This window comes from Alexandromys fortis, unplaced genomic scaffold, assembly GCF_014885135.2.
Source record: "Alexandromys fortis isolate MF-2015 unplaced genomic scaffold, M_Fortis_MF-2015_v1.1 scaffold_191, whole genome shotgun sequence".
NCBI classification, from domain to species: Eukaryota; Metazoa; Chordata; class Mammalia; order Rodentia; family Cricetidae; genus Alexandromys; species Alexandromys fortis.
In genome coordinates, this window is record NW_026068064.1 from 2,111,959 (window position 1) to 2,136,274 (window position 24,316).

Genomic DNA, 24,316 nt, shown 5'->3' on the forward strand with positions numbered 1-24,316 from the left:
TTCGTTTCTGATTTGCCTTCACCCTGGAAAGGCATGAGCAAGTGGAGCTAGTCTGTGCTACTCACAAATAACGTTAACGTTTGTGACTTAAAGTTGTAATTGGAAACAGCACACATTCTTTACACGGGCATAATGAACTACCAAATGCACTTATCACCATTTAACCCTTCTCAAATTAAATGAGCAGTCCCGACTTGATCATTTATTAAGAGACAAATAATGAGGAGACACAAGTGTAGCTGAGCAACATACTTGCCTGCATGTGCACAGCCAAGGACTCTATCCCCAGAACCATAAGCAAAAGAAGAGGAGAAAGGATTGTCATGCTATAATGGTGGACGTGTAATACGTTTGTCCTGGCCTGTACAGTGGTCACGTGTAAGCACAAACTACCGGAAGAACGAACTTAGGGTGTCAGGAACACATCACTGTAGGGATGCCAACTGTGGCATCAGAGCGGCAAAAGTACCACTCTGGTGGGGAACGTGGAGACCGGGGAGGCTGCGCATGTGTGGGCAGGGAGGACATACGGCAAGTCTCTGAACCTTCTGCTCAATTTAGCTGTGAAAATGAAACTTCTCTGGAAAATATGTTATTAAAGAGGAAGAGAGAAAAGAACGACCAGGTCATTCTTACCTCTGCTCGTTTCAGATGAAAATACCCTCAAATCTTCTACCATTTCCTACCTTTCTTCTTTGCCGTCTTTATTAACTGACTCATTGACAAAATTTAGAAGTTAAGAAAAAACTACAGATTTTCTCCAGTTCACTATAATTGCTAAAACTGGTACTGTAAGAACAAGAATGATTTCCTATTCCAGGGATAGGCATAATAAACCTGTGTTCCTTTCTCTGTCAATCAAGAGAACATGCAGAACAAGAGAGAATGAGAGGGTGGGTTTTTTTTTTTTTTTTGTAAAGATACCCACATATCCTTGAAACATAGTGCTCCACTTAGCAAAGGCATAGTGGCTCAATATCTCAGGTCAGGCACCTTCTCAACTTGATTATTTTCTGAGTTTTTATGTTACCCCTAGGTGCTAGTTTTCTGACCTATGCTTAAATTGCCCAACCTCCAACCTGTTTCTGTGATATGCCCCATAGGCTGGATTCCCACTCATAAGAGTACAATGGTCTGGCAAAAAGGGCCTTATTGAGAGAGAGTGTCCCCCGAGTTCTGACAAAGACCTTAAAAGTTCCTGGGTCTCCCCTTCACCCCAGTATTGCACCCGCTTAAAGAAATCAGAGCTTACTTAAGCTGAGAGCAAGAGATTAAAGTTTATTTTGAATTGACTGGAATATTGCCAGTCAATAAAAACCATGAACATAAAGTCGGCTAGGAAGGATATCATGGGTCACACTGACTGTGGTCCACATTTTCCTCACCTGTACGAAGAGGATATCCATAGGACCCACTCCCCTAGCTGTGTATTCTCATAAGCCATGCAAGACTGCTTGGAGCACAAAGTTCCACAGACAACAAGATTTTATTTTCTAACACTGCAATTAAAGAGACCATAACGTGTTTTTAATTCTATTTTTAAAATGAATCTTTGACTAGCGTCAATTTCCCTGAAATAATAGTTTTATATTATCAGCTTAGGATCAAAAGGACATCAACCTGGTCTCTTTATCAATTCCTTGTCTGTCTTTTGTCTTAGCCCACTCCTGTGCCTATAACAAAATCCTTGAGTCTGATGAATTGGAAATAAGTTATTTCCCCTACTCTCCGTGTTGTGACATTGTGACGTCCACAGCAGAGGACAAAGGAGTGGAGGATGTCCCCCTTGACCTCTGTGAAAATCTTCATCTCCTTCGTGTGGGTAGAGGCAACACATCCCGAAAGGCTTTTACTCTCAGTGTGGTTTCACTGGGTACCAGGCTCCTGGGCCTAAGTTCTAGAGAGAGACATACAGTGAAAGCTAGCACAGGATCCATTGTCTACCTGGTCTCTTTCCACAGCGCCTATCGCCACCGAGACAGCTCAAGAGAGAAAGCAAACTGTAGCAACATTTCCTTTCTGGCAGTTTTCCGGGAAGAGGGCTTAAGTCAGCATAAACTAGGAGGTCTAGAATCCAGACCAAGAGTCTTTTACTATTTTTTATTAATGTAAATTAATCATCGAGAATGATGGATTTCCTGTGACATGTTCACTGATGTATGTCACACGCTCTGGTCATACTCACCGCTCCCCGGTACTTCCTCTTCACCCCCCTTCCCACGATGGGGCAGAAATCTTACTTTACTAACTCACGCATGTGCTGCCAACTGTGAAAGGATATTAGCACATGCAAATACGCCACACACGTCAGAACCCCTCCGCCGTCAACAGGCTCAGACTCATGGTCGAGCCCAGAAAAAAATGAACTGGAAGACTAGAAATCTTGGTGCAAGTGCCAAAGCCACCTCTGCTGCATACACTGGGCATGGGGTCAATGCCCATCACCAAACTTATAGCCCTCTGCTGTGTCTACTAACAATGACCTATTTTTCAGGGCATGGTAGTGAATGCCTTTAATCCCACTAGTCTAGAGGTAGAGACAGGAGGATCTCTGTGAGCTCCAAGGCAGCCTAATCTTTATAGTCTTTATAATTTTCAAGACATCTATGGCTACTTAGTGTAGACATTGTCTCATAAAAAGTAAATAAATAAAAGACCTACTTTAAGCATACCCTCCCTCAACTTGTTGATTAAAAAACTCTTTCTTACAATGAGTGAGAGGACTTCCTTCATGTCTTCACCCAGAAACTGCTGAAGGCCTTGTAGAATATTTAGACGTGTGCTAATGGATCGTTCAGATAGAGAAGAATTGCGTGGCTTTAGTCTTCAGCTCACTCACACATTCCACCAGGTGAACCAAGCTAAGAAGCCTTCTTACATGACGAAGAGGGGGGACCAAACCAGTTTTTCTCCTTTCCTAACCATTTATTATCAAGCTGGGATGGCCCCATTTAGAAAGACAAGAAAACTTTGCTGAAGATAAACAAGGTTAAACAAGGTCAAAAAAAAGTGTGAAATAGTTGACACCTACCTCTAAGACAATTCTGCACAGCCCCTGAAAACTCAGGAAGTCCTATCAATGACTTAATTTAATTCACAATGAGCCCTGCTACAGTAGTTATACACCTTGGGTCCCCGCACGACATATTTATCAGAAATTATGTCCTGTTCACAGGGCCGGGAGGAGACAACACAGAAAAGACAACAGAAAGGGGGAGGAATGTCTTAATTTCAGATGGGAGCCAACTACAGCAACGCTCTAGACATTTCACTGAGGTGCCCTGAGGACCAGACAAGCTTTGATATCCCAGTTCTCATGGGTTCCACAGATCTTCAGAGTGTCGGTCTCAACAAGGACTATTAAAAGTCTGTCCCCATTGTCCTGAAGCTGGCATGGCTCTCTATTAACACACCTAACTACAGGTTTCATCAAATAGGCATCAAATTATTTCCAAGATAAACATCAGTAGGTGTTAGTTGAAAGGGAGAGGAGGCAGGCCCAAGGTCCTCCCAATTCTTTGAAGTTTTATTTTAGTGAAATAAAAACTCAGCCAGCCAGCCATGGAGATGAGCTGGATGGAAACAGCAACCACCTTTGCCTGAAGAACTTCGAAACAGTGAGAACCAAGGAATTGTGAGATGCAGGGGAAATTCAGTGCTGTTCTGCAAATGGAGAACAGTTAACACGGACAGAGAGTCACACAGATAGAAAGGCACCTAGAAAATGGGTTAGGTATTTTTCACAAAAAATATCCTGAATCAAAAACCCACACGAGGTGTCCTACTCAGAGTAAGACAAGTACCTGACTCCCAAATAGGTACTTAAGGAATGACAGTGTCCTTAGTGCCTCAGTGTGGCTCAATGACGCCAAACCATAAGCACTCCATGTCAGGAGACAGGCAAACAGAAGAACCAGGTTACAGACCACTGGAATCCCTCATTCCCAGAGTGGCTATCTGGAGACTTGGATGGTGGTCCTTCTAACTATGCGAATCTCTCAGTATCTGCCTTATTTCAGAAAAGCATCCCAAATGAACTCTGAGGGAGTTCTTTGGCCCAGACTAGACAGGTTCATCAGTTTTCCTAATTCCATATCCATGAGGAATTCTTGGTTGTTTACTGCAGTGTGGGCTGGAAGATTCCACCAGGGATCTTGCAAGGTATACAGAAACATCCCAGGTTTTTTAAATTCCAGAAGGATTACACAGTACCATAAGCAGATTCTTTGACACAGAGAACTGTGGTCTGTGTAAACCAAGATGACGTGTTAAGAAAGAGGTGAGGATCTAAGAAAAAGAATGTTCTACCCACTGTATGTGAACTATTAGAGTCTCAAATATCAGTTTTATTAGATGAATCTTTCATTCCCATTGTTAAACTAGTTCAACAATGACATGCAAACTAAGCTTTGAGGACACACTCTCAGGGCAGAATAGCCATGAAACTATGTAGCACTGATGATTTGTCCATGATTCCCACCAGTGTAAACAAGAGAGCAATAATAAATCAGCCTTGCTTTTCTTCTAGCAAGATAACAAAACCGCCTCAAAGATCACACGGAGACAACTACACTGGGCCAAGTACTATATGAGGTTCTAGGGAAGCAAAGACCAAAAAGACAGGGTCAGATATCCCGGAGTTTCCCTACAAAGCCAATCAATCATCCACTCCAGATGACAGGAAATAGACAGTGGAGTAGATGTGAAGGCCAGAGAACAGCGATAAGAGTCTGGTTGCTAACGTCTTCTCAAGTTTGATGAGAAATTAACACACACTCAAAAAAAAAAAAAATACATAGCCAAGAGTCCAATCTGAAGCTATTCAGGAATCAAATTAAGCCAGCACTTTAGGGCAGAAGTCAAACACACTTCTGTCTAGACACATACGGAAGTACACTTATGGAAAACAGCTATGGGTAAAAATAATAAACGAAAACTTACATTGGCATTTTAGACCATGTTCAGATCATATTTTATCAAATAAAATGCTTCCCTTGTATAGACACCCTCCATCCTTGTAGGCCAGTGTCTGTTCCACAGACCCAAATTCTTAGCATTAGCCACTACACTTTTGTCTAGAATCAGAACAAAGGACAAATAGTATTCATTCCTAGGATTCGGTAAGAACTTTTCTACGGGAAGAAGCTGAAAAATCTTGTAAACGAATGGCAGCTTTTCCTAAGATTTTGAAGGCTGGAACCAGGACAAATTTTTCTGTTTTCCAAACCAAGTGTTCTGTGCTGTCACAGGTAAACTCACTGCCCAAGGATAAAGTTCCCCTCACGGTGGGTTGACCTTGGCTCCTCTTGGAAGGTTTTTCCTTCTGTATCTAATCCCCCAAAGGTTTAAGTTTTAATAGAAACTTAAGATACTTAAATGTCTTTTTGTTTCTAGTAGTTAAGACCTTTGAATTAAATGGAACCAATTCAGAATTCCCCTGCATTTCCTAAAGGGCTCTTTACATTAAACCCTTTCAGTTAGATAATTGAACTTGGGCTATCTCGCGTGACTTAAGATCTACAGATAGCCAGCAGCCAAAGAGGAAGGGCAAGGCCAGTGACTGACAGGGAGTGATGTCAAGCCTATTCCAGGGGTGGTGGCTAGAGAATCTATAGGCTGATACTTCTCTCCTGGAATTGCTTATCTACTTATTTGCCTGTAAGTTCCTATTTAAAAAAAAAAAGATAATAAGTCCTTGTGTCTCCCAGCTCCGTCAACAGATAAAAAATTAATTCCACAATATTTTAATGTGGTTTGTATTTCCCCATGTTGAAATCAATAGAGACCATTTCTTCATCATTGATTTCCAGGCAGGACTTGGGAAATACATGGACCCCTTTTTACAACTGTGATTCCTCTTTAATAAGGAAAGGGGATTCATTACTAAAGTAAAACTTGCAACTTTTAGCTACATAAAAAAATATGTTTGCTTAAAGTCTCAAATGTTTAAGTGTGTATCATGTTCTTCTGACCTAATGACCTCACAGAGTAGGAACAGAACAATCTTCCCATATTCAAAGTGGGGAGAGGGATCGGCTATACTACCGAGAGACTGAGGCCCGCCTACGGGGTTTCCAAGAGGTCAGAGACAGCAAAGCCTCAACATCTGCACCAATCATGCCTTCAGCCCCTTAGTGATCCACGGTGGCCGTTCTTGTAGCTATTCAACCACCATATTATGGCCTTCCTGTTCCTTATACATTCCAACTACAGAACCCATATGAACGAAGAACAAATGGCACATGGAACTTGGTATGTGAGGGATCAGGAGAAGGAATGCCAAGTTGGGGATTCTAAACTGTACTTAGGATAGAACAGAATTAACTATAAGGCGCTATCTACTCTAGTGTCTCTATTCTCTCTGTCTTTTTATTCTATTGGTTAGTTTAATCAAGCCAACTTGACCCTATGCATTAGGATCTAATGCATAACAATTAGATGATCCATGATCCATAGGTGCCTGATCCCTTTCCCCATAGGCTCCTTCGGCTCTATCCAGAGAGTGCCCTGAGATGCGACAGAAGAGGGCACTGGCAAGGAGGAGGGAAGACACACACAACTTGACAATTTATGAACTGAACTTATTTCCGATGACACAGTTTTAAGAAAGAGTGTTGATTGAATAAAATATCAAATGTTTGTTGTAGAAGTCATGTAAAAGGATGAGACCGTCTCATACCCCAACCCTACAATTACATCAAGTATAACTAGAGTCTTAGGATTGTACAAGAGAACCAATTGAATTGTTTCAAGAGAGGAGGTAGTGTGTGCGTAAAGAGCATCCCTAGAAACGGCACATCTACCGAAGCAAAGCACGTTCTTCTTCAACCAGAAATTACTTCAGAAATCAATGGCATGCCACAGTTTGAAAAACACAAAGCTGGCAAAGTCCTGACCTCAAAGAACTCACAATTTAGAGCAAGCAGTCCTAGCGTGGAGCGAGGGAGGAATTCATTGTCCCCTTAGTAGGTTCGGGACAGACTACTGTGAGACAATCTCAGACCCCACGCTCATCAGCAGGCGTAACCTCCCAACTTCTCAAAGGCCAGCTAAATTGCTCAGTACTGATTGACCCAAAGCAAATGAATGGCACTCATGACTTGGAAGAACAGACAAGCAATGTCCACTGCACTCTACCCCAGCTGCCACTCACTGGGCTGTGTTGTGCAAAGTTCCCATGATGCACTATTACTTGTTTCCCACAGATGGCAGTTTTCTTCTCCATGTGAGACCCTACCTTAGGAGGAAGCTCAGATGCATGAGCCATCAGCACTAATGACTTGTAGTGTCTCGGGGCTTTAGGACAATCACTACTGAGGTTACTGCCTGGAAACAGAACAATTACACTAATTGCAGTTCATCAGCTCTTCATCTTCATAGCAAGCACAACTGATGAGGTGAAACTTAGTGTCCCTACATGGATGTCATCTCAGCTACTGTGGGCACCTGGCAGGAGACATGTGCCTGACATGAATACACTGTATGTTGGACAAACACAGAGTTCGTGGGATGTGTCAAATCCATACTGTAAGGGTTAATAAGAATGGCACCTTCCTGCCTCCTGGGTATTTAATCTAGAGGAAGAAAGACAGCACATAGCACAAAGATGCCCACCTTGCTTTGAGGTGTAGGTATGTATATCTTTGTGAAAGTGTCATTTAACCTGAGCCCTTTGCTTGATGTGATTTTGACAGTTGTGGAAAGAATATTCCAGGCAGATGAAATAGTAGTAGGGATGAGCTGGGGGCATGATAAGAACGTGAGCAGGCGTTGTAGCCAGGCCACTGAGGGTGGACGGCAGTGCATATGAAAGGAGTCAGAAGGTGAACGTTCAGGACCTTACAGATTAGCCAAAGGTGTCTCTGTTTTATCTGAGATACAACAGAGACATCATTGCATGTATGGGGTGAAGCAAAGTCAGATTGGAAAGCAAACGTCTGAGCTGTGGTCCTGCAGCAGAATGGACACCCCACACCAGCCGTGGCTCAGGCATACAACAGTGGGCAGATGTGAGAGGCCACGGTGCTTTGGTACCCAAGATCAGCCTTAGAAGGAATGGCAGCTTTTAGGCCTGAACGGAAGAAGATTTACTTAAGAAAGTGTGTACTTAAAGAGGACCATGGATGATAGTCTGAAAATAGACACTGCATAGGCTTAAAATGTTGAAATTCTAAAATAATTCCATGGCATCTTCTACAGGAGATAATCTACCCGTGAACTTCTTATAAAAGACACTCACTAGACTTCGCCTTGGAATTAGGTTAGGGCTCTGGGCTTGTTTATTCCCCGCAGTAAAATTAAAATGTCACCTTCCGTTTCACAGTGGGCTGCTGAGGTCATATTTGCATTGCTATAGATAAGCTACCTGACGTGACTTGAGATGGAGAACAAGAAACTAATGGCTGATTCACTTGAGAAATCCCTCTCTACAACTGTACACTGCTCTGCTAAAAAGAGCAAGTGGTAAGAGCAGACACGCCTGCCTCTGCACGTGCTGAGAATGCCCCTCAGAAAAAAAAAAAACCCTTCTGTATCACTACTTGTTTTGTTACATGGAAAGGCCCCAAATTTTATTAGTCTCAGTTTGTGTAGTCATCAAAGGGCACACATAGTTTCTGACACGGACAACCATACCCCTATCCTATCTGAAGCCTTCCAAAGAATCCCAGGTTTCTCTGATGCCTGCTTTAGCTAGAGTCCACATCTTCCAAAATGATCCCCTCCCGGTAAGAGTATGTCTAGACCCGCCACTTACCATCCTTGCCCAGCAGAGTCTAGGAACATGTCTCTAAACCCTGCACCAGCTTTCTCTAGTGATGAGAATCTCAGGAAAGTTCATATCCCTTCCTCCTGTTTGGTGAATGCTTGGCTCCTATAGCTTCATGAAGATTCAACCACGGCTCTAGCTGTGTTGAGTCCCCTTGCTCCTTCTTGAGACTATGAGCTTCCAATGAGTTCCATAGAAAACCATCTTTTTTGGAATCAATTAGGAACTGTCATTAGCTGAACTATGCACCCCTAAAATTACTAAGTTGAAGCGGTACCTTCTGGTGTTCTCTATGTGACTGGACATGGCAAACAGGCCCATCATGGGGTAACTCGATAACTACTGAAGCTGGTAAGGGGGAACATAATTTAGCCTGGCCTGTGTCCTTATGAGAAAGTAAAATTAGGACATCCAGAAAGACAGCAGTAATGTGCACAGCCTTTGATGATCAATCTTCATCAATTTGGCTGTCTTTAGAATCACCATGGAAACATCTCTAGGTGTGTCTATAAGAGTATTTCCAGACATATGTCATTGAGGTAAGACCCACCCTGGGAGGTGAGTGACACTGTTCACTCAACGGAATAGAAGTCAGGTTACTAAAGAGAAGAGTGTGAGCTGCACCCCGGCACCCATCCTAACAGCAGATGCCACGAGAGCAGCTGCCTCAGGCCTCCGCCACCATGATTCTCCAGTTGCGACCCACTGTACCCCCTGAAACTATCTCCTGCAGGTTATTTTTATCAGCTATTTTTTTTTAGCACAGCAGTGAGAAAAGTAACACAAGCCCACTGAAAGTGACCATAAAGAAGCCAATCGAGGAACCTCAGAGGAAACCAACTCCGCCAGCTCCTTGATGTCAGACACCAGTCTCCAAGAAGCATAGGGAAAGAACTTTTGCTAGTGAAGTGACCCCATCTGTGAAGCTTTGTCCTGGCTGCTGAAGCACACTACGTTGAGAGCAAGGCATGGTACCCCAGTTTCCTCATATGAGTCTTCCCACCCTCCCTCCCCTCTCTGCAGCACCCCCTTTCCCTCCGTCACACTAGTCCCCTTTCATTCCATGTAGACATTAACAAGAGTAGACAGTGATGCTTGGATCCCGGAAATCACAGGCTGCTGGCATCCAATGATCTAGTTTTGCATCCTATATTGTTCTTATGGGAAAGCCTGCCCACATTAGGGGAATCCAGACACTTCTAGAAGCAGGGCAGAATGGCTTCCCCTTCTTCCCCCTTCAGAAAGACGGCTGCAAAAGTACCCGGTTCAGACTTCTCTCATGTTCAGTCATTTCCCCCTTTGCCAAAGGCTTTTGACCAACATCTCCATTTACAGAGAAACCCTGCTGCTCTGTGGAATCAGCTGCAGGGGCAGAGAAATGCGTTATCAGAAAGGCTCATGGAAAGACATTGCAGCCAGTTAAATGTCACACTGGCCTGTGTAGACTAGGACTCCTGAACATTATTCTCATCATCGGCTGTTTCTCTACTCGGTAAACTAAGCAAACTGTGGCTGACATGCCAGGGCATGGTGGCTTGCCATGTGTATGCTCCTCATATGAACTACTTACTCTCTTAATACCCTGGGGACAACTCTTGAATGGCATACCTCTTCCTACTCTTACCTTCCTTCAGTAGAAATCACACCCAACTCAAAACCATCTCTGCTTTCACTCCCCCTGCAAAGAGCTGCTCACATTGGGGAGTGGAGGTGGAGCTACATTGCATCACTGTGGACTCCTTTGCTATTCCTCTAAGAGTCTCGGCTTGGCAATCTCACTGTAGAGATGGCAAAGGCCCTGTGTTGGTATGCCTAGCCAAGAAGGATCAATATAGAATGCAGATCCACCAAATCCCACCTCTTCCTGTTGAGAAACCGCCAGTAGCCTTAGTCCACTGTCTCAAGCTATGCCTCATCTGTCCTTTCCTTTTCTCCTTAACGCAGTATTTGTAGCTAGAAACAAGGATACAGTGAAAGAATGAGCTCTGTTGGCAGCCTTAATGTTTCAACAGTAACAAAGTGACTTTAGCATGTATTGTGCTCTTGTTACATTGTCTTTTCCTTAAAGTCTCTGCCTTCAGAGGGGTAGTCAGCTAGACATAACCTTAAGGAGCACCAGTGGAATTCCTTTTTTATTGGGAGATTGCCCTGCCTTACCTTATTGATTGCTAGGCTCCCATGGCATCCGTACCCTTCCTTCTCTGTACCAATACATAGTCAGTTGAGTTCACCCAGATCCTCCCACCCAAGACTTCAGTGCAGAGGACTTCAAAGCAAGCTCTCTGGATGGCAGCAACAGAAGCAGTCAGAACAGTAGAGCTGGACTAAGTGAGCTAGTAATGCTTTTCTTTTTCTGCCTTTGGTTCCTCCATCAAGGAAAGGAATACCAAACCTTCCATGAGGTTTCTCACTGGTCAGTTATGCCACTGCAGGAAGAAACCGAGATAACAATCTGTTGTACATCAGAAGGAACCTGCACCCTGGAGACAGCCCTCAACCTGATGAACAACACTCCTATTTGTTGAGAAACCAATCACCAAGTCTCTAAAGTCCAACTGAGTGAACCCCAGGAAGTTAGAGCTTCGAGTGTCAACAAAAGATCACCAGGGCTACTGAGGAAGCCCTGATACCACCAGAACCCTTGTCAATAGGGTACTACTCACCATGTTTACCTAAAGTTGTGTGGTGAAAAACTCCAGGAGCTACTGCAACCACCAATTGTTAACCAAGATTCTTTCCATTGTCCTTGGGAACAGGAGTCATGCAATTCCAAGAAACCTTAGTTGATCACATTAATGTCTTTAGCAAACATCCAACAGTAGCCCAACTTGACCCCACCCTCTCCATGGACTACAGGACAAAGGCATGAGACACCCATACACTGATAAGTCACGGCTTTCTCCCTCTTTTCCTTCTTTCCAATCATATTTGATGAGCCTAAAAGCAAAGACAGAATGCTGAACCGTTTTCCCTGTCGAAACAGCTGGGGACATCTGTAAAGGTCAAAGACAGCAAACACGCCCACACTACTCTCAGTCTCTGAAGCAACCTCAGATGGCCTAGGCTGTGGAAGCCCTTTTCACAGACTCAATAACCCCACCAGAACTTCATTCACTGTATCTCTAAAGATAGAAACAGGGCACCGTGGCTTTCCCTTCTGATCCATTAACTCCCCTGAATAGATTCCGTGAGTATTTCACTCTCCTCTTGTCTTAGTCTGCAGTGACAGCGTCTTGACCAGGCCACCAATGGGAACTGACTGTGTACCTTTTCAGAGCCACTCTGCCAAGCAATCTAGGAACTTCCCAGTACCCACTTCTTTTCTTTTTTTTTTCTTTCTTTCTTTCTTTTTTTTTTTTTTTTTTTTTTTTTGATTTTCGAGACAGGGTTTCTCGGTAGCTTTTGGTTCCTGTCCTGGAACTAGCTCTTGTAGTCCAGGCTGGCCTCGAACTCACAGAGATCCGCCTGCCTCTGCCTCCCGAGTGCTGGGATTAAAGGCGTGCGCCCCCACCGCCGGCCCAGACCAGCTTTTCTTGTACGCCTGTTCCTACATCAGCTGAGGACAAAACTTTAATTTCAGTTTATGAATACGCTGACTTCTGGGAACGCATGAGTAATTATTAAAAGCACCAAAGCATTCCGAAAGCTGTGAAGTCACATACAGATTGCAGGTTTCTCTGGGAAAATACAAATTCCTCAAAGCGCCAGTCACACAAACTTCTAGACGGTTGTAAATGTGAACTTACAGGTTTCCTACCTAAATCTAAACTTAATAGTTTGTTCAAATCCAAATATATATAAACAAAACTTGCTTATAACAATTCCAAACATTCCAATATTAAGCTCCATATTAAATTCCCTATATAACAGACTACTTCAGAATGCCATAGCCCTTTCAAATCCCTGAATCAGCTCAAATAGTATAACTTGTTATTCCAAAGAAAAACCAAGCCTCTTGTCTCCTGGAACTTGCAAGCCAGACGACACCAGTCATGGGCACGAACACTCTGGGCATCCATCACCTACTTACAAAACGCACACACTCGATGTCCCCAGAGGCCTTGAACTATTATTTCTGCATTTGACTACAAATTAGTCCAAGACTGGTTTTCTTCTCAAACACGAACCTTCCCATCCACAACCACTTAATCCTGCAACGGTTGTCCACTTTAGGAAGAAAGGAAAGACACAGTATCACAGCCTGGTATTAGGAGACATTTTGAAATCAGGCAGTGGTAGAGCACACCTTTAATTAATTCCAGCACTTGGGAGGAAGAGGCAGGCAGATCTCGGTGAGTTTGAGGCCAGCCTGCCTGGTCTACTAAGTGAGTTCCAGGACAGCCAGGACTCTTACATAGAGAAACCCTGTCTCTACAAAATAAATAAATAAATAAATAAATAAATAAATAAATAAATAAATAAGGAGAGTCATTTCATTTTGATGCATGCCAGATAGTCTTTATAGTCTCTGGAATAAGAAAGGAATCATACGCCTGGAATATAAGAAGTAGAGACAAGTAAACTGAAGGAGACAGGAGACAGATGACGTGGAGATAGAGGAATAACAGGTAGTTTCCAAACAGTTCCCCATGTGGGCAAGTGTGCTGTAATAAAGGTGAAAGAGGCCCTTTATATAGAAGCGGTGAGAATTACAGGAACCCAACTGACTGTCAAACAATAGTAAGAGGCGAAAGAAACAGTATGAAATTTGTTGTCAGTTTCAGGCCGTGAGTATGAGTAACCCAACTGGACATTTAGATTTTTCCCCGCCTCGCTCTCTCAGTTGGATGGAATAGCAGAAATGACATCTCTATTGGGAAATAACCTGGCTTCCCCCCCCCCCTTAGCCACTAACCAGCTCGTGGCACCCTGGGCACACCACTGACTTCTCTAAGTTCCAGGATAAGTATTTCAGTAGTGAGCCTTCCAACCTTCTACTCCAATGAGCAAGCATTTACAAAGAGAGTTGGACAGTAACTAGAAGGAGCCAGGGCGTTTCTATATGCATATCCTGCGTGAATGAGTATTAGTCACTCACAGTCATGAATAGTGAATTAATTCTAACAAGGCAACCCTAATTGCACAACTGGAAGCAGGTGTACTGCTTACTTCCCCTACTTAAGGACATTAGCCCCTAGACACAATGACAAAGGCATTTCTAATCAATAGGCCCTAACTGTATCTGCTTCTTGAATATTGAAACTGTTCAGTAGATCACTTTTCAGTGGGAAATTTAGTATCACTCACTTTAGGTGACTACTGAGGGATATTAGCATGGTAAGAATTATTTAGTTTTGAGAGTCGGCATCCCCTAAGATAATTTGGCCAATTAGCACTGATGAATGAAAAAGGACTAAAAGCCGTAGATCTTAGGCACACTATTTGAATTTCTACTTTCCATTTATTTCCAGGTGAAATGCATATTGCCATTAGTCTGAAGGGATTAAAATTCAATTATGATATGCGTCATCACAACATGATGACATCCTGGAACTAGGAACAGTCCTGCCAACATACTCAAAGAACTATAGCTATGAATTTCTGTTTATTTCGTTTTGTTTGGGGTTCGTCTGTCCCTTTGTTTTTTAGCCATTGATTTTTAAGTTCTTCCAAACACTTCCCAAGGCATTCTCATGGGCCTGGCATGTAACGCTGACTTCATCTGAAGAAACATGTGACTAGCTACCGACCCAGAGGATGAAGGAAGAGAAATGGGTATTCAAAAGGCACACCATGTGAATGGGGATTCAAAAGGCACACCGAGGCCGGAGGGGCCATTGTCCAAACTTGATGATTTTCTTTCATCCTTATAATAACTCCGTATTCCAATCTCCACTTTCAAAATGAGTGTCAGGCACACCAAAGCTGACTGGTTTGCTAAAGTTCACCTAGCTAGCAGTGCCTACGGCACCTGAGGCAGAATTCTATGCAGGTGACCACAACCCCAATGACACCAACCTATAGAAAACATCCTCTCTAAATACCATATTCCATATACAATGGCCAAACTGTTGCTGCCCCTCAAAGGGTTACTCAAAGAGCTACTGAAGCACAGCTCCTCGCCTCTCTTATCCAAAGTGAGTTTTCATTCATTAAAAGTTCATAAAATGCTTTTAAGTGACGAGAAGAAAGCACCATGCAGAGGGTTTGGCCTTCTCCACTCAACCCCACATTCCTACACCATCCTGAAGTGTTTCCTTATGCTCGAGTGCCCTGTTGTGCTCTATTTCCAAATCTCCAAAGCTTTCAGGAAAGTCTTCCCAGACTCCCCTCAGTCCTGCCCTCTGAGCACCAAGTGCCTAGGCTGCTCAGAATTCTCTATGTGTTTCCTAGATTGGTACTTAAATCCTCCAGGCACAGAGGGAAAAGCCACCAGGGGCTCTCTCTGCCTCTTCTTTCACCCCATGCCTAACTCCCAGAGGGAAAGAGGGGGTGCTGTTTAACCCCTACCAGTGCCTGCATGTGTGTCTCCTCAGAAGTAAAACTGACCTGCACCCTAGTGAGAACATGACTCTGATGCACTGCTCTCAAAGGCTTCACCACGCAGCCTTCCCATGTGACATTTATCTGCACGTCTGTCTTTCTAGCTACAGAGGGACTGACATATAACAGGGGCTCTCCTTCAGAAGACTAGTAATGGTTGTGGTTTTTGAGAAACTACCGGGGTGTCTATAGATTCTCAAAACAACTTAAATGCCCTCTTGATTTTCATAAGCAGCCCTGGGATCACAAGGGGGCAGCCTGAGACCATGCAACCCATTTTGGAGCAAATCCACACAGTGCCCATAGAATATCAAATTATATACATACATCACACATATGCATATAGCATCTACATATGTGTATGATATATATATGCGATATCTGGGTCCTTTCATATTGAAATAGGCTGTTTCTGGCTAAATGTTGCTAAGTACTCAGCTCTTCATCTGCAGCCTAGGACAGAAATGCTCAACATGGTAAAAACTGTTGAGTAATGTCAGTTCCATTTAGTACATCAAACGTCATCAATAGGGAGATTAAGGAACCCTCAAGAGCCAGTCACTATGATTAGTCATTCACGGGCATGTGTAATCCTTATCATAGCCTTAAAATGAGCATTAATATCTTTATTTTACAACTGAAAAAAATGGGGAAATTCACCAAGATGTGATGTCATTTGCCCAAAGTAGACAAGTCACTGTCTAAAGATCCTCCATGCCCAGTTTCTCTTCATGAAACCTCAGGATAAACCCCCAGCAAATTTCCCAAAAAACACATATTTTATCTTTAAATTCTGTCGGCAACTCTGAGTTCCAAAAGAATAAATCTCATGCTCACTGGATTAGGTCAAGTCTTGGGAGAGAACGAGTTGGAAAGGATTGAGCTGAGAGCAAACTTGAGGACAGAGACTGTGTCTGTCCTGGAGAAGGCCAACTTGTCAGTGGACTCAGAGGATATCTTCGGCATCTACCTAAGTTACCAGCTAAGACCATCATCATGAAGAACAGAAGGTGGAACCTGCTCACACCAGTAAAGGTCTATGCAAATCCAAAGAACCAGACACCAGCACACCTGCTTTGATATCATTCTCAAAACTTTTTTGGACAGCTCATGAAAATCAAAATTTTATAAGAGAGCACAAAAATAAGACCAAAAAATATGTACAAATCCTTTATTTGGTGGTGTTTGCTCCAGCTTTTAAAGTATAAGGGTGGTTACAGTGAGTCTGAGGCCTAAAAAGAAACATCTTAGCTAATCTCAATGCAATTTCAGAGATATTGGTAAGGAGTGTGTTTGTAGACTAAGACTTCCCCTTTCGAATATGTATTTATAAAGACAGAAATGAATTGTTTTTCAAAGACCAATATAAAACCACTGAAAAATAACATTCCACACCACTTCATTTAGTATTGTCATTAATAAGATTTTATAGTGCATACCTATAAATATGTACGTATACATTTAAGTGTGTATGTGTGCATGTGTATATACATGTTACTTGAGCTGTTTGAAGAATGGTTATGTTGTGCAATGTTTTACCAAACTACCTCTATTTGACAATGGACAATATTTTCAAAAGGTAGGTTTTTTCTCTGATTTCCTGCACCATTTATTTTAACCATGAAATGAGAATGGCTTGAAGTTAAAGGGAAATAAAAATAAAGAAAACATAATTAATACATTTAAACCCATAATGAGATTTGTTCTGGAAAATCCAGGAGGATTATGAACAGGCCTCCAAGCACAGGGAGCCGAAAGCTGAGGGTTCTTCCATTGAATATTTAAATTAAGGTAATGGAGGAGATGCATTTCCTAAGCCACAGAGAACTTGAACACCAGCTAAGAAACACACATGCCACTGTCCAGATAGTCAATATGCTGGTACAATATAGTAGGATTTGAAAGAGTTCCCTTTCTCCACCTGCCAATGTTTGGCAAGAAAGCTGGCTAAAGGAACAAAAACTTACATAATATTTTTAATTGATTTTAAGATTATTTTGTTTAAAAACCTAAAGCTCACTGATTTGAAAACTATTGATTTTAGACTATATTCCAGCACTCTCCTCCATTTTATTTAAGTATAGATAGCCCTCTAAATTATATTACCCAATGAATTATTCATACAGAATAAAACAGAACTCCAAATACATAAAGCTCATTGCTAAGGATCAGAGAGAATAAAATCCTTGCCACTTAAGAGGTGGCCAGACACTCACCCTACCAATATATAAGCTGGGATATAGTAAATGTGATCAATATTGAGGGTATCTTTGGTCCTTTAAGGAACAAAAGGGAGGATTGCCGTTTTCTGCCACGTGTTATTCCACCAGGGACATGCTGGAAATCCTTTAGCATGAAAACCTTTGAAACACAACCCACCATGGCAGAAACAGAGCTTTGGGATCCTATCTGATTCATACAGTCAGTCATATTTTGAATAACAAAGGTAAACCAGTATCTCCCCTTAAAAAAAAAACTGAAGGTCCATAAACTGGGAAATATATCATTTGAAAGAAAATCTGCCATCAAAGGACTGTCATGGCTTCGGTGGATGGGGTAGGGGGAGCATTATGAACTTGGTGTTTCGCCATCTTCTTCCCAGCAACCCCAGCTCCCATCTTCCTCCCCACCTCTGTGGGGGTTTGCCTCTTGGGATCCTTAATGAAACAATAAAAGTAGGAATCAAGAGAATTCGGGAAAGGTTTAGGCTGCTGAAAAGGTAACCATTTTCTCACGCTGGCTTCTGTAGGCCATCTTGTCCGTTTAAATGCCAAGATGTCTTAATCTGTCCCAGGTGGTGTCACCAGGGGCAACACCATCGCTGGTCTGAGACTAACGTTCCTTGGTCAAATGACCCGCAATAAAGGGCTGTCAGGCAAACAGTTAATTGATGCAAACGAAGAAAGCCATCATCCCTGCAGTGAGATACATTAGAACAGAAACAACAATGGACAGTTCTAGGAAGAAAAAAAGCGGTGTGCGTTAAAAAATAAAATAAAATAAATCCACAATTTCCCTCGATGAAAAGGATGATAAATATCGGGGGGAAGGGAGTTAACTGAAATCTGATAGAATAAGTAAGATTGGCCTGGGGGAGGGGGAAGAAGCACGCACATCACCACGACGGGGGCGGGGAGGGGGTGTCATTTGTGTCCAAGGGTTTCATGAAACATTTAGGGCAAACGCCTTTGTTCCTGGCCTCGGGAGGGGAGTGGGTGGATGGATGATGGGGAGATCAGATGGGGCTGCCTGGCCCTCCACACCCTGCTCTCTGGCGCATGCGCGAGGCCAAGACAAAGGAATAGGTAATTACAGTCCCGATTCATTCATTTTGCCCGCAGTACTGGAGGTCTGTGAGCCTTTGCTGGGTTCCCAAGGGTGGAGGTTAATCCACACCCCATCAGCAGCCCCTTTAATACGCGTGTTTCATTTTAACCCCGCCACGCAAGTGGCCAGCGGTATTGGCTAAGACAGAGGTGTGTCAACCCCCACCCCCCCTGCAAACACTGAAATTGCACCCATGTGCGTCGTGCTCCTTTCCACAGAGTAAAAAATCACTGGGGCAGAGGCCGTCCACCGAGTTCGTCTCAAGGCGGAAATGTCTCGGGGGAAGCAGATTAGGAACAGGGCCAAGAGTTCGATGAATATTCATGAAAAGAATGCGGTCCCCAGCCACGCATTGTGTGCCATCGGATCCAGGCATTCTGCAATAATTTTTTTTTTTTTTTAAATGGTGAGGGGAAGCGGGAAAAGGACGTTGGGTTGTAGCCTTTGAGCTACGGGCAAAAAATCTACAGAAATCTTGGCTTGCAGCAGGGTTGAGCCCGTTGGAGCGGCGCGCTGTCAGGTTCAAGCCCACACCCCCTAGGCTGGGGCGGCGGTGGAGGCGCACGGCGCGTTCTCAGAGCGCAAGGCTCAAAAAAGAAAATGCTGGAGATGTCCACAGGTTAGTGGGAAAACAGCTCAGCCGCAGACCGGCTTGGGGCTTTGATCTGCCCCGGACGTGCACACCGCCTTCTGAACCTCGTGTTCCTCGGTTACCCCAAACCAAGATCCAAGAGTCCCGCGGGCCAAGCCAACCCCCGCCCCTTCTGATCGGACCAGATTCCGCGTCTTCTTTCTCTCTCCCCACCCCACCCCCACCCTCCATCTTCTGCTGCTGCGCCCCTCACACGGAGGGCTTTCTCCGTGGCTGTGCGGGTTCCGATGACAGAAGGCTGGGTTCAGCCCACAAAACCGTGGCTGGTGGATTCGATGGGTTTAAAGGGTTTCGCATTAGGTATTTCCCGGTCATCAGCAGCTTCCCACCCTCCATTCCCTCCCTTCCGAACTCGGTTCATCAGCCTCGCCACCACCCGCCTCAAGCTCCCCACCCTATGAAAGGCCGAAGCTGTCCACCTGGGGGGATAGCATCACCCTGGATCCCCCAGTACGATAGAGCCCACACAGAGAAGCCCCACGCCCACTGTGTCTACTCCCGGCCGCACCCAGCAGCACCCACGGAGAACCCTGGGCTTCAGGGTGGGGCGGGGCCCTGGGGAATCGATGGCCCTGAGTCCGCTGTGGCGTTAGGGATCCACGGCGCGCCTCCTTACCTAGGCTTTGGGTGCCTGTGCCGGCCCTGGGTGAGCGCGGTGCCTCCAAGGGGCCCGGGTGGCTGGTGTCGTCCGGCCCGGTGCCTGGCTGCTCGGCAAAGACTCTCTCCCGGCTCGACGGCGGAGCCCGGAGCGTGGAGCGAGTTGGAGCGCTGCCGCCGCCGCCGTCGCCGCTGCCGCTACTGCCGCCGCCGCTGCAGCCTCTGCATTTCTCGCTCGCTCCCCCTCCCCTTCCTGCCCAGCGCCCTCCCCCCCCCCCGCGCGTCCGCCCGCCCAGCTCCTCCGCTTGCCGACCCCGCCCGCCTCGCGCCCGCCCCTCAGCTCCTGGCCCGCGCCCCACCAGCTCCTTTAGCGCCCCGCTACCCGGGGGTCCCCAACTTCTCTCCTCCTGTAGCCCCAGTGTCCCGAGACGCCCCGTGATCCAGCGCCCCCCCCCGTCGCCACACCCTCACAGTCACCCCCACCCTCTGCTACCCTCATCCAGATCCCTCCCCTCCAGCCCTGTGCCTTGCCTGCCTCCCCAACAGTTTCTGTTAGTCCCCCTCCTATCCCCATCTTGCACGCCCCTCCATCCTCCCACCCACGGAGGTACTGTCTGTAGATTTCTTCTCTCTGTGTCTCACACACATTTTATTTGAAAGCATTTTATTTGAATAAGTAGCTCAGGCTCTGGCTCAGACTTAAGGGGCTGATGAACTACGCCCCCACCGCAGCCAGCTTTCTCTGCGCCCCAGTCCAGCCAGCTCCAGACGTCGGGCTGAGATTCTGCTATCACGTAGGCAGTGAGATTGGGGGAGACGCGATGCTTCCCTTGAAACCATCAAGACAGATGTGCGCGGGTTTTTAGGGTGTACCCCCAAGGCAAGCATATCTGGGGCGTCTCCAGGCAGATGCTAACCCTCGGGGTCAACCAGGAGGCTGCAGCTTTGCGAGACACCACCGCCCAGAATCCAGGTCCGGGTGGGGGGGTGGGCGGCACCGCCCCTCGGGGGGATGTTCTCCCGACTTCGGAGAGGAAGAAAGGAAGAAATGCACCCTAGGAAAATGGGCTTCGACTTTTTGTGTCTGTGCTTTCATGGAAGTCACCAGTTCTCTGGCTGCTTAAGATGCCACTCAGAAGCGCACCGAGCCAGACTGTGACTAGCCTTGCTAAGTCCGCGTGTCTTGGTCGGCGACCACTTAGGGTAGCCCCGGGATAAACAATAGCCATCAAGGTTAGGAGATATATTCGCCACGCTTACCTGTTGACAAAAAGAAAAAATGCAAAATAAAATTTAAAATTTGGAAAATAATACATGGTAACATCTTTTAGAACCAAGCCTTTTCAGACAAAAGCCAATTTTACCATCCCGAAAGCCATGGGGACCTGGAACTACCGTTCGCGGCACTTTGGCGCCCTCTGGCTGTGTCAGGATTGCTTGCTTGTTCTGATTTGTCCCAAACGAAGAGGGGCAATGGAAATGCTTGCTGTTCTCTTGGCTGGATCTACCCTCATGAGAGGAGCACGAATTCAGAAGGACCTTGTTCTCCACGGTCGCGATGGCAAAACATAATCATATTTAGAGAGACAAACGCCAAAGGTAAGCGCCTGCTTCTGTCAGCATCTCACCTAGGAAAGTTAAGTCTTCCTTGACAGAAAAAAAATAAATAATAGAACCTTAATAAAAGTGGCAATAGAAGTGTCAGATCTTAACTAAAGAGTGATGGGGAAAAGGTGAAAATATTTTGTGGTGGCTGATTCTTCTCCACCACCTCCTCCTGCTCCCCCTCCTCCTCCTATTCTTCCTCCTCTCCTCCCTCTCTTCCCTATCCCCAGCCCCCCTTCCCTCCTTCCCTCTATCTCAATAGATGATAGATAGATTGATAGATAGATAGATAGATAGATCTTTCTTTCAACCTCTCTCCTCTCCCCCTCCCATCTTCCCCCTGCTTAAACTAATTAAGAAATCAAACAGTACAAGAACAGGAAATCAGATCCCAAATGAGATTTATTCAATTGAGCATTTCTTTCTCTTATGTCAGTATACTACCTATGACGCTAGACCTATTTGGGGTGCTGTGGCTCCCACACCAGAACCAATTATGACAACCAAAACTGTTTCCAGATATGGCCAAATGTCCTCTGGAGGCAAAAAAAAANAAAAAAAAAAAAAAAAAAAAAAAAAAAAAAAAAAAAAAAAAAAAAAAAAAAAAAAAACCATACCAGAATGAAAGCCAGTCGATGAGTCATTTTTAAAGTTTTTAAAGCAAGCCTCTGTTTCACTCTGTTAATGAGATGAATGTTTATAATGTATGATAGTTACTGTTTGCTAAAAGGGCTAAGTAGTATGTGGAGCTGAGTCGGGGTGGGTGGGTGTTACACGATGTGACATCCCTCACTTAGAATTCGGGTACTTTTTATCCCAGTGATCATCTTCAAATTAATAGACCTTTCTACTGTGTTTGCAGGATAAGCCTGTAGGAATTGTCTTTCTTTATGTAGCCTCATGTTTAATTTTTTTGAAAATAACAGATAAGAAAATTATTGTTCAACACCTTTGGTGCTTCTGGCTAGGGTTTTAGGATGGAGAGAGAAAACACAAGCCTTCTAAAGGTGTGGCTGGACTGCAGATCACTGGTTACCATGGAAACAGGAGGCAAAAGCTCATACTGATAAACAGGACTGCTTGATGCTGTCTCCTTGATGCTGTCTCCGATTAGATTTAGTTGTTCACCCCGTTTTAAATAAGAAAAAATATAAACAAAGGAAAAGGAGAGGAGGCCAAGGGTGTGGCTCAGTTATGCAGCACTTCCCTGGGATGCTGGGGGCCCTGACTTCAATCCACAGTACCACACCTGTGAGCACATGCACTCACGGATGGGAGAGATTCAATGGGGGCAGAGAGGATGGCGAGGGGTGGGTTAGTTTCATCTTTGGCCACTCTTCTAGCATCTCAGAGCATGTTTCCTTCAAAACGTCTCTAAAATACACACACTCGGCCAGTTAGCATTTGAGCAAAGGAAGCTTTGGGTTTTAGAAAATCATTGCACTACCTCTTGTGAATGTTACAGACAAATGAATGTGGGAGCTGAAAGGGTTAAGGATATGATTCACAGCAAATTTAATTAACGTTAACCATGACAACCATGAAAAAGGATGTTTTCCTTCTCAAAAGAATGAAGGATTTAAGAAAAAAAAAACCACAAAGCTAGACTACACAGCTTATATCCTGAATTGCAGTCATTTTGTTTGCCTGTATAACTTGTTCCAATAAGCCCTCACCTACGTTATAAAGGTTTTCATCAAGAAGACAAATGCTCCATAGCTATTTATTTTTGCTAAATGATTTGCCACAAAATTGCTTGCAATGTAAGGGACTCTTTGTCACTAAAATTACCCAGTTTCAAAAAAAAAGTCACCCCATGTCGATTCAGCTTTTAAAATCATGGCTCTGTTGAGTCCCTGACATTGGTTTATGTTGACAGACCTGATCTCACCTTCCAGTCTCACCTCTGACTCCCTAGTCCTACCTCCACCACCACCCACCAAGGCCCAGCAGCAGCCTCTGTTTCCCAAGATGAATAAAATGAAAACAGGACAAAAATGTGTGTGCAGCCACCTTTGCCTGAGGTGGCTTTGAATTATTCCTGTCCGTGTCACTAGAGAGACCCAAAGTATATTCCACTCCACTAGTATTAAATTCCGGCCACAGGACTAACAGATCTCACCAACAAATTACAAGCCAAGGGTTAGTCAGTATTATACATGAAAGGATAATGTATACTCTTTTCCCCTAAATACATATAAGATTTTTCTTCAAAGGAAAATATCAAAATATGGGTTTATTTCATCCTTTTTCTTTCCCCTCTCCAACCCCAGCCTCACTGTTCACAGGGCCGGAGGAAAGAGTAACCTTGGCTTCATTGGTGTTATAAATTGTCTTGCTTCCCAGATAGCATTTGGCAATGTCACATAAGAGTTGGAGAGACGGAGCTGGTATCTAGTTGATAGAGCCCTGGGGACACTCCCACAGCAGTTATCCAGCCCAAAATATCAATCATTGTAATAATAAAAGGGCTGAGGAGCTCTGGTTGAAAATTGAGTATGATATTCTACCCAGATGGGTAAGGCAAGATTTTTTAAAATTTTATTTGAATTTATTTGTTTTTGGTAATGTTGGGCCCAGCAGAAGCTGCTTTTTTACTGTGGTGTCTTCCTCGGGGCATCACAGACTGACATGGGTTGAACTTCTAGTAGAGTGTTCTCTTTACTGGTTCTTTAAGATACCCTTTGTCTACTACAACAGAAATCTGGCCTGTTGCTTCAAGAGCAAGGTCAAAGATTACCACTGAGAAATTTGAATTCCATTCCCTGTTTCGACAGGCTGGGTCACTGAAAGAAAATGGCTTAACTCCAACTCCCCATTTTACCTGCTCTTTAAGTTTGTAAAAGGATAGCTGGAAACCTGGCTCCTAGACCCTTGTTTAGGAG

The 24,316-nt window shown here is 44.4% G+C and overlaps 1 protein-coding gene across 1 annotated transcript in view; it reads right to left on the reverse strand.

Annotated features, from left to right (window-relative positions):
• The window catches only part of Basp1 (brain abundant membrane attached signal protein 1), a 48,300-nt gene extending 28,246 nt beyond the window's left edge, over positions 1-20,054 (reverse strand). The window contains exon 1 of the mRNA XM_050120484.1: positions 19,846-20,054. The gene's annotated coding sequence lies outside the window, so the exon portion shown is untranslated. The remainder of the gene's footprint in view (positions 1-19,845) is intronic.
• Between the last annotated feature and the right edge of the window lie 4,262 nt (positions 20,055-24,316).